Source organism: Suricata suricatta, chromosome 14 (assembly GCF_006229205.1).
Source record: "Suricata suricatta isolate VVHF042 chromosome 14, meerkat_22Aug2017_6uvM2_HiC, whole genome shotgun sequence".
NCBI classification, from domain to species: Eukaryota; Metazoa; Chordata; class Mammalia; order Carnivora; family Herpestidae; genus Suricata; species Suricata suricatta.
In genome coordinates this window covers 46486782-46501981 of record NC_043713.1, presented here as the reverse complement: position 1 = coordinate 46501981, position 15200 = coordinate 46486782, and the positions used below count along the sequence as shown (strand labels likewise).

At 41.5% G+C, this 15200-nt stretch overlaps 1 protein-coding gene and 1 long non-coding RNA gene across 2 annotated transcripts in view; one reads left to right on the top strand and one right to left on the bottom strand.

The window, feature by feature from the left end:
- Positions 1-15200, top strand: part of LOC115277423 (laminin subunit alpha-3-like) — a 225862-nt gene that overhangs the window by 4988 nt on the left and 205674 nt on the right. The gene's annotated exons all lie outside the window — the stretch shown is intronic.
- On the bottom strand, positions 11362-15107 carry LOC115277301. Its single transcript, XR_003902357.1, has 4 exons — positions 14936-15107; positions 14133-14211; positions 12438-12711; positions 11362-12075 (listed from the first exon to the last, which is right to left on the bottom strand). It is a non-coding gene; the product is annotated as an uncharacterized LOC115277301 (long non-coding RNA).

Below are 15200 nucleotides of genomic sequence, written 5' to 3'. Positions count from 1 at the left end.
AAAAAAAATTTTTTTTAATGCTTTTTATTTATTTTTGAGAGAGAGAGACAGCTGGAGCAGGGGAGGGTCAGAGAGAGAGGGAGATACAGAATCTGAAACAGGCTCCAGGCTCTGAGCTAGCTGTCAGCACAGAGCCCGACGCGGGGCTCGAACCCATGAACTGTGAGATCTGACTTGAGCCGAAGCCGGATACTTAACCAACTGAGCCACCCAGGCGCCCCTATACCACATCTTCTTGATCCACTCATCAGGTGATGGACATTTAGGCTCTTTCCATGATTTGGCTATTGTTGACAGTGCTGCTATGAACATTGAGGTACATGTGCTCCTATGCATCAGCACTTCTGTATCCTTTGGGCAAATCCCTAGCAATGCCATTGCTGGGTCATAGGGGAGTTCATTGATAGTTTTTTGAGGAACCTCCACACTGTTTTCCAGAGCGGCTGCACCAGTTTACATTCCCACCAATAGTGGAGGAGGGTGCCCATTTCTCCTCAGCCTCACCAACATCTATAGTCTCTTGATTTGTTCACTTTAGCCACTCTGACTGGCACGAGGTGGTATCTCAATGTGGTTTTGATTTGTATTTCTCTGATGATGAGTGATGCTGAGCATCGTTTCATGTGCCTGTAGGCCATTTGGATGTCCTCTTTGGAGAAGTGTCTGTTCAAGTCTTCTGCCCATTTCTTCACTGGGTTATTTGTGTTTAGGGTGTGGAGTTTGGTGAGTTCCTTGTAGATTTTAGATACTAGCCTTTTATCTGATATGTCATTTGCAACAATCTTTTCCCATTCTGTTGGTTGCCTATTAGTTTTCTTGATTGTTTCCTTTGCAGTGCAGAAGCTTTTTATCTTGATTAGTTCCCAATAGTTCAGTTTTGCTTTCATTTCCCTTGTCTTTGGGGATGTGTTGAGTAGGAAACTGCTGCAGGTGAGGTCAAGAGGTTGTTTTCTACTTTCTCCTTGAGGGTTTTGATGGTTTCCTGTCTCACATTCAGGTCCTTGAGCCATTTTGAGTTTATTTTTGTGTAAGGTGTAAGAAAGTGGTCTAGATTCATGTCTGCATGTTGCTGTCCAGTTCTCCCAGCACCACCTGCTAAAGAGGCAGGCTTTTTTCCATTGGATACTCTTTCCTGCTTTGTCAAAAATTAATTGGCTGTACATTTGTGGGCCCAGTTCTGGGTTCTCTATTCTATTCCATTGGTCTATGTGTCTGTTTTTGTGCCAATACCATACTGTCTTGATGATGACAGCTTTGTAGTAGAGGCTAAAGTCTGGGATTGTGATGCCTCTCATTTTGGTTTTCTTCTTGAATATTACTTTGTCTATTTGGGGTCTTATGTGGTTCCATACGAATTTGAGGATAGCTTGTTCTAGCTTTGAGAAGAATGCTGGTGCTATTTTGATGGGGATTGCATTGAATGTGTAGATTGCTTTGGGTGATAATGACATTTTCACAAGGTTTTTTCTTCTGATCCATGAACAGGGAATGTTTTTCCATTTTTTGGTGTCTTCTTCGATTTCTTTCATAAGTTTTCTATAGTTTTCATCATATAGGTCTTTTACATCCTTGGTTAGGTTTATTCCTAGGTATTTTATGGTTTTTTGTGCAATTGTGAACAGGATCAGTTTCTTGATTTCTCTTTCCACTGCTTCATCATTAGTGTATAGGAATGCAACCGATTTCTGTACATTGATTTTGTACCCTGCAACTTTACTGAATTCATTAATCAGTTCAAGAAGGCTTCTGGTGGATTCTGCCAGGTTTTCCATGTGCAGTATCATGTCATCTGTGAAAAGTGAAAGTTTGACTTCTTCTTTGCCAATTCTGATACCTTTTATTTCCTTTTGTTGTCTGATTGCGGATGCTAGAACTTCTAGCACTATGTTAAACAGCGGTGGTGAGAGTGGACATCCCTATCATGTTCCTGATCTCAGGGAGAAAGCTCTCCGTTTTTCCCCATTGAGGATATTAGCTGTGGGCTTTTCATAAACTGCTTTTATAATGTTTAGGTAAGTTCCTTCTATTCCGACTTTCTCAATGGTTTTTATTAAGAAAGGGTGCTGTACTTTGTCAAATGCTTTTTCTGCATCTATCAACAGGATCATATCATTTTTATCCTTTCTTTTGTTAATGTGATGTATCACATTGATGGATTTGTGTGTATTGAATCGGCCCTGTAACCCAGGAATGAATCCCATTTGATCATGATGGATAACTTTTTTATATGGTGTTGAATTCGATTTGCCAGTCTCTTGTTGAGTATTTTTGCATCTGTATTCATTAAGGATATTGGTCTGTAGTTCTCTCTTTTTGCTGGGTCTCTGTCTGGTTTGGGTATCAAGGTGATGCTGGCTTCGTAGAATGATTTTGGAAGTTTTCCTTCTATTTCTAATTTTTGGAATAGTTTGAGAAGAATGGGTATTAGCTCTGCTTTAAATGTCTGGTAGAATTCCCCTGGGAAGCCATCTGGCCCTGGGCTCTTATTCGTATGGAGATTTTTGATAACAGATTCAATTTCTTCACTGGTTATTGGTCTATTCATGCTTTCTCTCTCTTCCCATTTGAATTTTGGTAGTGCATGTAGTTTAGGAATTTGTCCATTTAGGAAGCAGGCTTTTAATCCATAATCCCAAGTACTTGTATATCAAGGTGAATTTCAAGAACCATTGGTTCAGTTGTGATCGTGTGACATTCAGCATCACATACCACTTGTATGGCACGCCATCGCTTGTTTATCAAATGAAAATGTATTAGAAATGTTTATTCTTCTTGCAGAACACTCGCAGAACAAGTTACTCGCTATCCAAGGTTTTACTTTCTTTTCATATACTTTAAGAATATTAGTACTTTCTCCCTTGAAGCACTTTAATGGTTGCTGCTTTAAAGTTTTTGTCAGATAATTCTATCATCTGTTTTGTCATCACATGTTGGGGTCTGTTGATTGTTTTTTCTCATTCAAGTTGTTATTTTCCCCTGGTTTTTGGTATGACGAGTGATTTTCAGTCGTATTCTGGACATTTTACATATTATATTAGAAGAGTCTGAATCTGGGGCACTTGGCTGTTTCAATTACTTAAGCGGCTGACTCTTGATTTTGGCTCAGGTCAAGATCTCATGGTCGTGATATTGAGCCTTGTGACAGGCTCTGGGCATAGAGTCTGCTTTGGATTGTGTGTGTGTGTGTGTGTGTGTGTGTGTGTGTCCCTCTCCTGCTCATGCTCTCTCCCTTTATCTCAAAATAAATAAATAAAATCTTTAAAAAAAGGAGACTCTGAGTCCTATTTAAATCTCCTGTCCTAGCAGATGGTCACCCTATTTAGGTTTAATATGTAGGTCCTGGCCTGTTTTTACAAGTTATGTTTCCAATGACAATTTGTGTTTCAGAATTGGTGCATACTATTCTAGTCTGCTTTGTTCACCTGGTGCCTAGGCTCCTGCTTGGTCTCTGTTGGTGCTGCCTGTGTAGCCAGAATGAACTTCTCCTGATCCAGTAACACTTAGCACACACTGACCTTCAGGGCAGAGTGCTTCCCCAGTCACTGTCCAAGGCTGCCTGGTACTGAAATAGACACTTGGAAATTGATGGCATATAGATGGTGTTATCCTGTGAGACAGCATGAGAGTGAGACAAGGAGAAGATCTAGGCTGAGCCCTGGGGTACCCCAAGATTAAGAAGTTCTGGAAAAGGGAAGTAACCAGTAAAGAAGACTGGTATGGAATGATGGATGGGAGGACAACCAGGAAAGTGTGATGTCCTAAAGCCGGGTGAAGAAAGTATATAAAAAATGAGGGAGTATTACAGCTCTATAATACAAGACAGAGAGTCTAATTTTACAAAATAGGCGAAGGATCTGAATAGACAGTTTTCCAAAGAAGATACATAAATGATCAATAAGCATATGAAAAGATACTCAGCATCATTAGCCATCAGGGAAATGTAAATTAAAACCATAATGAGAAACCACTTCACACCCAGTTAGGTGGCTCTAATCAAAAAGATAGATAATAGCAAGTATTGATGAGGCTCTGGAGAAACTGGAATGCTAATACATTGTTAGTGGCAAAATAAAATGGCCATAGATGCTTTGGAAAACAGTTTGGTATTTCTTCAAAAAGTTAAACAGAGTTACCATATGATCCAGGAATTCCACTCCTAGTTATATACCCAAGAAAAATGACTATAAATACACCCACAGAAACACTTGTTCATAAATGTTCATTATAGCATTATTTGTAATAGCCAAAAAGTGGGAGCAACTCAAAATGTCCATCGGTTGATGAATAAATAAGCCAAATATTCATAGCCATACAATGGAATATTATTCAGCAATAAAAAGGAATGAATTTCTGATGAATGCTACAACATGGCTGAACCTTGAAAACATGTTGCTTGAAAGAAGCCAGTCACAAAAGACCATGCATCATGTGCTTCTCTGTATATGAAACACACAGATAAGCAAGTAGCTTAGTCACTGCCTATGGCTGGGGGTTTTGGAGGGAACTGAGAGATGACTCCTACAAGGTATGGTTTGTTTTGGGGGAGACAGGTGAAAATTGAATATGATTGATCAGAAAACCCTGTGAACATACCAGAAACATTTGGACTATACATTTTAGATGGGTGAATTGAATGGTATGTGAATTATACCTCATTGGAACTATAAAACAACAACAAAGAGTTTGGGGAAAGAGAGTTTCAACGAAAAAAAATAGACTGTGTCAAATATTACATCAAGTAACATAGGATAGGTAATGACTGATAGTTTGCCATTGTTTTGCTAATTTGGAGGTCACTGGTGGCTTTGATGAGACAGGACTGAAAGCCTGACTGTAGGAAGATTGAGAGAGAGTGTGAAAGGAAATGCAACTTGTACAGAAATCTAATTTGAGGAACTCTGAAGCAATGAGGAGAAAGAAATACAAGAAGAGCTATTGAATGTCAGACCAAGAAGAGAGTGGCAACTGATTCATAATAGGAAATATACAACAACACTAGCACTGATACTAGTAATAGTACTAATACTAATGTTAAACTAATCTTTCTTGTGGCTATAGTTGTACAGAGACTACAGTTCATCTAGGAAAGATTGCCTTTGACCAGATGTCTACCCTCAGCCTGTCAGCCAGGGCTGTAGACATGTTGACCTGCAAGGTGCTTTCTTTGAGAGGCTTTCCTGGATGGGTGGGGCTGAAGGAACCCTTGTGCACTGCTGGTGGGAATGCAAACTGGTGCAGCCACTGTGGAAAATAGTATGGAGGTACCCCCCAAACTTAAAAATAGAATTACCATATGATCCAGTAATTCCACTACTGGATATTTATCCAAAGAAAATGAAAACACTTGTTTGAAAACATATGCACCCCTATGTTTATTGCAGCATTATTTACAATAGCCAAATTATGGAAGCAACCTAAGTATACATTGATAGATGATTGGATAAAGAAGATGTGGTATATATACACAACAGAATATTACTCAGCCATAAAAAGAGTGAAATCTTGCCATTTGCAACAATATGGATGGATCTAGATAGAGAGTATAATGTTAAGTGAAATAAGTCAGAGAAAGACAAATCCCATATGATTTCACTCATATGTGGAATTTAAGAAACAAAACAAAGAAACAAAGAGAAAAAGAGACAAAACCAGACTCTTTATTATACAGAACAGATGGTTACATGAGGAAACGTGTTTGGGAGGATGGGTGAAACAGGTAAAGGGGATTAAGAGGATACTTAACCATGATAAGTACCGAGTAATGTACAGAATTGTTGAGTCACTACATTGTACATGTGAAACTGATATAATACTGTAATGTTAACGATACTTCAGTTAAAAAGAAGGAAAAAATTTTATCCCCCCAGAAAGCCCTGCAATCAAAAGGCAGTGCATCCCACAGACTGGAAATTGAGTAGCATTGAGATTTCTTTGAAGTAGTGTGTTATCTTCATTTCGGTTGGTGATAGTTTGGTGATAGAAGAGCTGACCACCTTTTCAGACGTATGTTGTGTTAAATTAGGCTTCTCCTAAGAATATTTTCACCAACAATTTTCATCTGTGATAATTCAAGAAGACCCTTCATAATTTAAAAGACTCTATAATCCCAATTTCAACTAAAAATTAGTCATATCCCTCTAATAACTCACCTTGGCCATGAATTCAGTAGAGATTTTACCTGTAATGACCAGAATTTACCTATCAGGCCAGTTACTTAACTGAAGATTTTTGTAGGGAATTTTAACCCATCAAAATGATGGGTTTACTTATCATACCAATGCCTGCTGGATTAACTTTTTCTACCCTAAAGCTGTTTTTAAAAAACTTAACTTTTATTTTATTTTACTTTTTTAAACTTTTATTTATTTTTGAGAGAGCGAGAGTAAGAGAGCAAGCGGGGAAGGGGCAGAGAGAGAGAGACAGAGACAGAGACAGAGACAGAGACAGAATCTGAAAGAGGCTTCAGGTTCTGAGCCATCAGCACAAAGCCTGGTGCAGGACTCAAATTTACAAATGGTGAGATCATGACCTGAGCCTAAGTCAGATATTTAACCGACTGAGCCACCCAGGTGCCCAAAAGGTTTACCTTTTAAAAGTGCCCTTTTGATGTATTGAAAAATCTCTAATTAAGACAGGTGGATTAAAGAACATATACCAGCATAGGAATATAGCTTGCTGGCTGCCAAGAAACATTAGCCATGGCCTCCTTCTGCATAAAGATTGTGTTCATCCAATCTCTGACCCACTGGGGAGACTCTCTGAAGCGGGGGTTGATTGATGGTAGATCCTGGAGTTGGCCCACCTTGGTTTGCACCCTGCTGCACCGCTTATTTGCTGTGTGACCCTGAATAATACACTTGACTGCTCTGTGTTATAGTTTCCTCATTTATAAAGGGAGATAATAATCATCCTTACCTGACAGGATTGCTGTGAGGTTTGAATGAGTTAACTGCTTCATTTTTAAACCTCTTGGGCCAGTGGTTTTTAAATAAATTTTTACATAATAAAATAAAGTGAATTTCAATAAACGTTCATTATTAACAGACTGATTAGTTCTGTTCCTCTAGAAAATACTGTACACAAAAATGTAGAGAATACTCTAGAAAAGCTGAGAAATAGTAAAAGCAGCATGAATTATGTCAGGCTGAAGATGTTTCTTTCCTCTTTGTGCTCGAACAAGTAGGTTTTGTTTTGTAAGATTTATATTGTATGCCTGGTTGGGGGGATGTGTTTCCTCATTTGTGCTGGAATTACCCATGAAAGTGTCTTTGAGAGGTTAGATTTCAGAACCGAATAGTGACCTACAGACTTTGGATGGAGGGAAGTGTGAATTCTGATGCATGGTTGGGAAATAAAATATAGGCCCTACACTTGTTTTTACATCACTTTTTTTCTAGTTACTGAGAACCGACACTTGATTTCCATGTGCTGTAGTCAGTGTGACAGCTTATGTTGTCATGAGGGCGGTCACTTTTCTCTGTCTCCTTTTGGACATTTGGGTGTTTTTCACTGTTATTTTTCTTGGGCAATGCAGTGACAAAAGCATCATCTTCAGGACTTGGTCTGGAGGGGCAGTTTCCCCCTTACAAAGTGACAAATTTATGAAGTTTCTATGATTCACTAGAGGCAGGGCCACTTTATGAGGCTGTACTAGTTCATCTGATGATAACGTATTCATCGGTTTCAGGCTATAGAATGAGAATACAATGTCTTATAGGAAACTTTCATCTCATATGGCCAAATATAATGAGGTCAGCTTCTTAGCCTGTGTATAGACCAGTTGGAAAGTACAGGATTTAATGTTCCCAGGCATATCCCTCAATCCAGTAGAAAACTTTCCCATTTCTCTGCCTCTGAAAGGCAAGGTTCTTCAAGAGTGTCTCTGCCAGAACCCAGCCCCAGTTGGCCCTGGTAAGAATCTTCCACTGACAGGGGCATCTGGGTGGCTCAGTTGGTTGGGTGTCCGACTTCGGCTCAGGTCATGATCTCACAGTTGGTGGGTTCAGGCCCCACATTGGGCTCTGTGCTGACAGCTCAGAGCCTGGAGCCTGCTTTGGATTCTGTGTCTCCCTCTCTCACTGCCCCTCCCTGGCTCACACTCTGTCTCTCTCTCAAAAAAAGAAAAAGGAATCTGCTATTGACATATCAGCCACTGGCTTTTCTGCCTCTTCTGTGTCCCCCTCTGTCATATCCCGTGCTCAGGGTCTCGTTCCTTCACTGCGCCCCGCGTTGAGGTGCCAATTGTCATAACCCGCAGGCCGGGCGCTTGTCCCCGTCGGTCCCCGGAGGTACCTGTTTCGTCTGCCTCGACCGACCGACCGACCGACCGACCGACCGACCGACCGACCGACGGTGGAGAATCGTCGCGGGTCCTTCTCCTGAGGGAGGGAGAGAAAAAGGGGGCAGGAGAGGGAGACGCAGAGAGTAAAGACAGAACTCACGGTTTTCTGATCAGGCAAAAGAGAGAGCTTTATTCAGAAATCTGTCTTTTATATAGGTTTCAAGGTGGGAAAACAAAGCAGCTGACTAAGGTCAGTTACCAGGTAAACAGAGTCAAATGAATATCAAAAGAAATGCCCAGATTTGCTTCAGCAATGCTGGGAAGGGGGGAGTTAGCACTGAATAATCCAAAATACGGTTTTGATCTTTTGTGCACCTTGGCCACTCACGTCTGGCCCAGCATGACAGACGCCAAAGTTATTTTGACCAGGAAATGGCAGTCTCCAGCCTCAGGAATGCAAATCTTGTTTGCTGGTTCACTCTCTGGAGAGTGATAATTCTTGCCTGAGGCAGACAGAAAACTTGGCGGCCTGACACCCCTCACTCCCAATTTATGCTTCTTGAAATCAACTCCCAAATAAACTACCTGTGCCCAGTCCTTGTCTTGGAGCTGGCTTTAGAGTGAACCCAAATGAGGACAAGGAAGAAAGGGGGAGTTTAGGCTGAGACCCTGAACACCCTACATGTGTCCACACAAGCAAACACTATGAAAAAATTACTTAAAATGTGGTAAGTCAGAAAATTCAGGAAATGTTTCTAACGTTCTCAGGTTAAGTAACAAAGGAAACAGCATGATAACTTAAAAAAAAAAAGATAGGTGATAGAGAAATTTGCCATTACTCTACTTTTTTTTCCTCATGAAACTCAGCATAGACAGTGAACTCCTGAGGGGCCAGATACAATACAGGATCCAACCATCTGGGAGTGAATTTAGTATCTGGAAGGCCTTGTAGGGTCTTTTTTGTGGTCGTTGTTGTTTCCTGGTCCTCTTTAACTTTTATGAGACTTTGATGGATGAATCCAAAACATCCTTTGTAGCCCTTGTCAGTTCTTACTCAGGTGAGAGGAAGGCCTGGGCTGGTTTCTGGCTCTTCTTGGGCTGATGGGCTTTGGACGTTAAATCGATTCTAGGGATACCAGGCAGATGAGCTCATTAAAAGTCTGACTCAGTTGGGTCCCTGGGTGGATACAGCTCAATCTAGAACATGGATGACTTTAGGATTTGACCCAGTCTTCTAGATTCCTCAGGATTTGTCTAGACTATAAGCTTCAGAAAGACAGGGACTGTGTTTTGTTCACTATATGGTGTTCTGCTCCCAATCCTTGCCCAGTTTTCAGCACATCGTAGATGTTCAGTAAGTGTACTGAGTGAATGTACAGTGAACCAAGGATGACTCAGGGTCGGTCTAAATTTCCCAGGGCATAGAACTCATGGAAGAATGTTGCTGGGAGACCAAATCTCTGGGCAAACCAGTCTCGGCTCTGTAAGTAACTAGATGGTTGGTTCCACTTATGACACTTGGGTCTCTTTGCAACATCATTCACATGTTCTAGATCTATAACATAATTGGAAGATCTAGATCTTATTCAGAACAAATGTGTAATTTGTAAATATTCTATTAACAAACATATAATCATGAGACTCCACCTTTGAGAGCAAGTAATTTGTTAGTGGATAAGAAAAGGGGCCAAGTAATTCTCCTGGGCTACTGGGGACACAATTTTATTCTTTATGCTAATTCTTTATTCCTTATATAGTAACCTAAAAATGTTAATTGCCTTTAAGGTGCCTTAAAATTATTTTTAATGGCTTTTTTTTTGAGAGAGAGAGACAGAGCATAAGCAGGGGAGCAGCAGAGAGAGAGGGAGACCCAGAATGCAAAGCAGGCTCCAGGCTCTGAGCTGTCAGCTTAGATGTGGGGCTCAAACCCACGAAGCATGAGATCGTGACCTGAACTGAAGTTGGACATTTAACCAGCTGAGCCACCCAAGGGCCCTCCTTTAAAATGCTTTTTAAGGAGTTTTTATACATTAGAAAGAAGCTGGCACTATGGAATTTTCTTTTTACACATGAAACCTGTAAGGATGCTGAGTGGATGGAGAGCAAAAAGCAATCCCTGAGATGTCAGCCTTGTTTAGTTTTGTGAGTCACTCTTGCAAATGGCATTGCTAATATATGTAAGTAAATAGACTCCAAGATCCTTAAACACTGTTAGAGGAAACAGTGTCTGGGAAATCACTTCTCTTTTAAAAATTTTTTCATGTTTAGTTTTGAGAGAAGGGGAGGGGCAGAAAGAGGGGAAGACACAGAAACCAAAGCAGGCTCCAGGCTCTGGGCTGTCAGCCCAGAGCCTGATGCGGAGCTCAGACTGATGAACCACGAGATCATGACCTGAGCTGAATTTGGAGGCTTAACCAACTGAGCCACCCAGGTGCCCCTGGGAAATCATTTCTGAACTAAAACTAAATATTCTTTGGCCATACTCACCACTTTTTGGTACATTCCCCCATCCCCCGGTTGATATATTTCTCTTTTCAATTGATGTTGAGCAGAATCTACCCATTTCCTCAAGCCATAAAATGAGTCAACATTTACTCCGTGTATTACTTAACGTTACTTAAGATTGAAAACAGATAAATCCTGACTCTGGTAGCTAAATACAGTGCAAGCTTATTTTTCATTCGTGTGACCATTCAAGCATAACTGATCTTGACCAGGTAGCTCCCCTGAAACAAGGGTTCAAAGATGCAGACTCCTTCCATATTGGGTCTCCACCATCTTCAATACAGGTTTATTAGGGTTGCTCTGGAGGCTGTCTCCATTCTGGCCAGTGGAGATGAGAAAAGATGATGGAGGATTATATGTGGGAGGTTTTTATGGGCAAGGCGGGGAGCGGCATAGTCTTATCCTGGAAATTTTTTTTAAGTTTATTTATTTACTTTGAGAGAGAGAGAGAACACAGGGGAGGGGCAGAGATAGGAGAAGACAGAGAACCCCAAGCAGGCTCTGTGCTGTCATTGCAGAGCCCGATTCCACAAACTATGAGATCATGACTTGAGCTGAAACCAAGAGTTGGACGAATAACGGACTCACCCAGGCGCCCCTTATTCTGGGAATTCTTATTCTCTTGGTTATAACTCAGTCACGTGGACCCACCTAACTGCACAGAAGGCCAGGAAAGGTGCCCAAAAAGAGGAAGTGAGCTTTCTTTCTAACCAGGGAAGCAGTCCGTTCCATGGCAAGCTGCAGGGGGCTCCTATCAATTGGGTGAGCTGATTCTGTGAATCTTCCCAGCTCTGAACCCAGTGAGAGCATTTAGACCACAGACATGGTAACTGTTAATAATCAGGACTTCTTCTTCCAGGAGCTAGTTCACAAGCACACCACTTGTTGAATCTGGTTGAATCCTTTCTGCATCCCGCCATTTCCCCCTCCCGCCCTTCTTACCATTGGATTATTACATCTCGCTCCTTCATATGGCGGTGCCAGCTCCACTCCAGCAGTACTGCGCTACCCTAGTTTGGTCCTTGCTCTTCCTGCAATGAACCTATGAGTCTTCCAACTAGATCCCAGCCTCACTTCCCAAGATAACTCAGGTATCACCTGCTAAAAACCCTCCCTTTCTGCCTGCTTTCCCCTGGGGCTATTTCCATGTGCTCTGAGGTACTTGGTATTCTGTATTGTGAAGGTGCAGAAAGCCACGAAGTCCTTAAGGTCATGGGCCATGCATCTAGTAGTCTTCTTTTTATCCACAGGCTTCAAAGTCCTGGAAGGTGCTATGTCCTCAGCACATGCTAAATTAAATGGAAAGAAAAATTCCAGTACTGTTCTTTTTCATATTATCCATCTTGTTAGATGTCTTGCTATAATCATGAACAGCTATATCTTTTTAAAGATCCCCAACATTTACATTTGCTATAAACAGTACCACAAGGATAACAAACATAACAGAAAATGAGTTAAATATTTCCTTCCAAAACGCTGTAGGCAGACAACACAAATCCAAGAGACAGAAGCAGGAATAGAAATGGTACTAGGAAGCAGTAATACTTGTCTTCTGGAATTTTCTCCCAGATTCTCTACAGATAGAAGTTAATATGATAAAGTGATAAATGTGGGTTACTGTGACCCCTCCACTCCCCTTGGTGACTCTTACCAGGTATCCTTATGTCACACACTATTATGACTGTGGCATTGGCTGTGTCCAAGGATTAAGGCCACTGTGCAGTAGAGGGATCTTTCTTGTCAGGCAGGGTGATGAGCAGGGTTGGATATCACTTGGGAAGGTGAAGCCTTCAGTGCAGGGAGAGGCAAGAGTGAGCAGCCTCCCACCTGCTGAATCAGCCCACCCTGTATCCTCTCATGAAGTTAGACCACAAACATAGCACATGAGGTTGGTTTCTTGAGAACTCTCAGGATCATGGTTTATGCTGAGGAGAGAAAAATAAACAGAAACAAAGTCCTTGGTGCCTTTTAGAAAAGGTTAATCCTGATTCTCTGAGGGTTGGCCATGCAGTGAAGAAGACAGAGGGAAGACTGTATACCAGGCATTGATAATTAGTAAGGTGGGACCAGGAACCAAACAGAAAGGAAAGCTACTCTTGCTCCTTGAGCAGAGCCCAGGCCACTGTGCCAGCCTTTGTGTATATGGAAGTGGTCAGGATGGGAAAGAGACCCAGAAAGGCGCCTGGGACGGCTGGGGTCAGGCATCTGAGGGCAAGGAGGGTTCACTGCCTGTGGCTAGAGATGCTTGTGAATGACATATGTGATGTGCTTTGACCCTTGTGAAACATGAGACAAATGTGGAATATTATTATTATTATTACTTAGAGAGACTGTCATAATGCCCTTTCTTCTCTCCCTTTTCTGCACTTCCAATAAGCTTTTGCTGCTTTATCTCTTCTGAGAGTGAAGTATATAAATATATTCACACTAAAGTCCTGGAAACGCTGTGCTGACATTATGTCATTCCAGAATGTTTTCATTTTTAAAAAAAATCACTATTTTTGTCATAGAACTGCTACTTCTAAGAATTTATCCAAAGAAATAATGAAATAAATGCTCAAAATGTTTGAGCAAGGGTGTTCCTGGGAGCAGTTTTTGTAATAACATAACTGGAAAACAATCTCATGTCCAGTAAAGGGACAGGTTGGTGCAGTGGGTCATCAGACATTAGACTGATGCCATCAGGGGGGCCTTCACTGACAGGGATGTCATGCCATGACATGGTACGTCTTTCCTAAGTTGTGAAGAGATCAAACCATATGTAAGCTGTATACATAGCATGGTATGTTTACCTTTTCTTGGCGTATATAAACAAAGAAAAAAGTTAGGAAAGAGAAAATATAACGTACTAAGAATGCTTTTCTTTGGATAGTGGGATTATTGGTGAGTTTTACTTTCTTCTGTAATCCCATTTATACTGTACTTCATATTGATGTGTTCTGGATTATTTCCTAGGTACGATTCTGGCTTTGTAGCTTTCTTGCTGTGTGACGCTGAACCCCCTAGTTAATGTCTCCGGAGAAGTTTTTTCATCTGAAATTTGGGGATGAACCAGTCCTGCCCTTGTAGGGTTGTTGTGAGGAATTAAGAAAGTAATTTCGAAAAAACTTTTAGAAGTATGCCTTGCACACTGTAAGAGCTCAGCCTTTGTTAGCTATTGTGTCTGGGTTTTTTTTTTTTGTTTTTGTTTTGTTTTTGGTTTTTTTTTTGACCATCTTATATATTATATAGGAAGACCATAAAGCTGATTGGGAAAATACTTCCTTTTGGGAACACAGAAGAGTTCAGTTCAGAAAAGACAAAAGGAACAATTATTCCTGGTGAGATTTGAGATAAAAAAGCTGACCTGGCATTTTCCTGATGCTCTCCATCCTCATATAAGCTTCTGACTGCTTTATCCCAAGTGAGGTCAGCCTGCTAGAGACCTTTAAATGGCAACAAAATCAGAAAAATGCACAGTAAATGGAAATTGATTTTTTTTTAAAGAGCCTATTTTATTCCATAGCTGGTTGTGGAAACTATTTTATGTTTCTTCCCATGTGAAACTTTTGTGATTTCAGGCATATTTTGGCTTTAAATCATGGAAGTTTTCCTATTACTATTGTTGGCAAGTGTATATAAGGAAAAACTGAATTTCACAAATTCTTCATGATGGTTCCAATGAAAGCTCAAGTTAAATATAATATCTCGGGGGAATCTGTGGGCCCGATGCCCCCTCTCCTTTTCCTGCTGTCTTCCAGGGCACCCACCTCAGGGCCCTAGAGTCCTAGCTCCTACCTTAACCCAGTGACCCTGAAGCCCCCTCTAAGTGACAAAACTACCTTCCTTCACTCTTTAATGCCCCTTCTTTCCCTAGTCCAGTTTCTAAGGTTCTATTCATTTTTGCTTTTTCATTTTCCATTCTTTTATTACATTTCCTAACTTTAGGAAAAAACTTAAACCTAACTAGACCAGCACCTTTTCTTGTGGTCACTGCCAGGCTTTAGGAAAGGTCTGTGCGTGTGTGTCCCTGGCCGCCCTCCCAGCCCCACAGAGGGAAGGTCAGGGCTCCTTCCCAAGGAGGCTCAGCTCCACCAAGACCAAGCTGACCACCTGGCTACAGCTGTGGCCACAAGTGGCCTCCTGGCACAGGTAGTGTGGGCAGCCTACCTCCCCAGGGTCCTGCAGCTCCTTCCAGACCAGAGGGGCCGGGTCTCATTCCCCTGAGTCCTGATGGTCTGGCAATTCCTGCTCCTTTACACGGGTGGTTTCCTCCACAGAGTAACGTGCAGACAAGGCTGCTTCAGGCTCCCGTCTCTCTAACTCACCCGCAAGCTCCTGCGCTATTTGCACTTCTCTCTTTGACTCTCGAACCACCAAGGTAAACACACTGCAGTTGAGGAATTCCTGACTCAGTACACCATGTGCTCGGCTC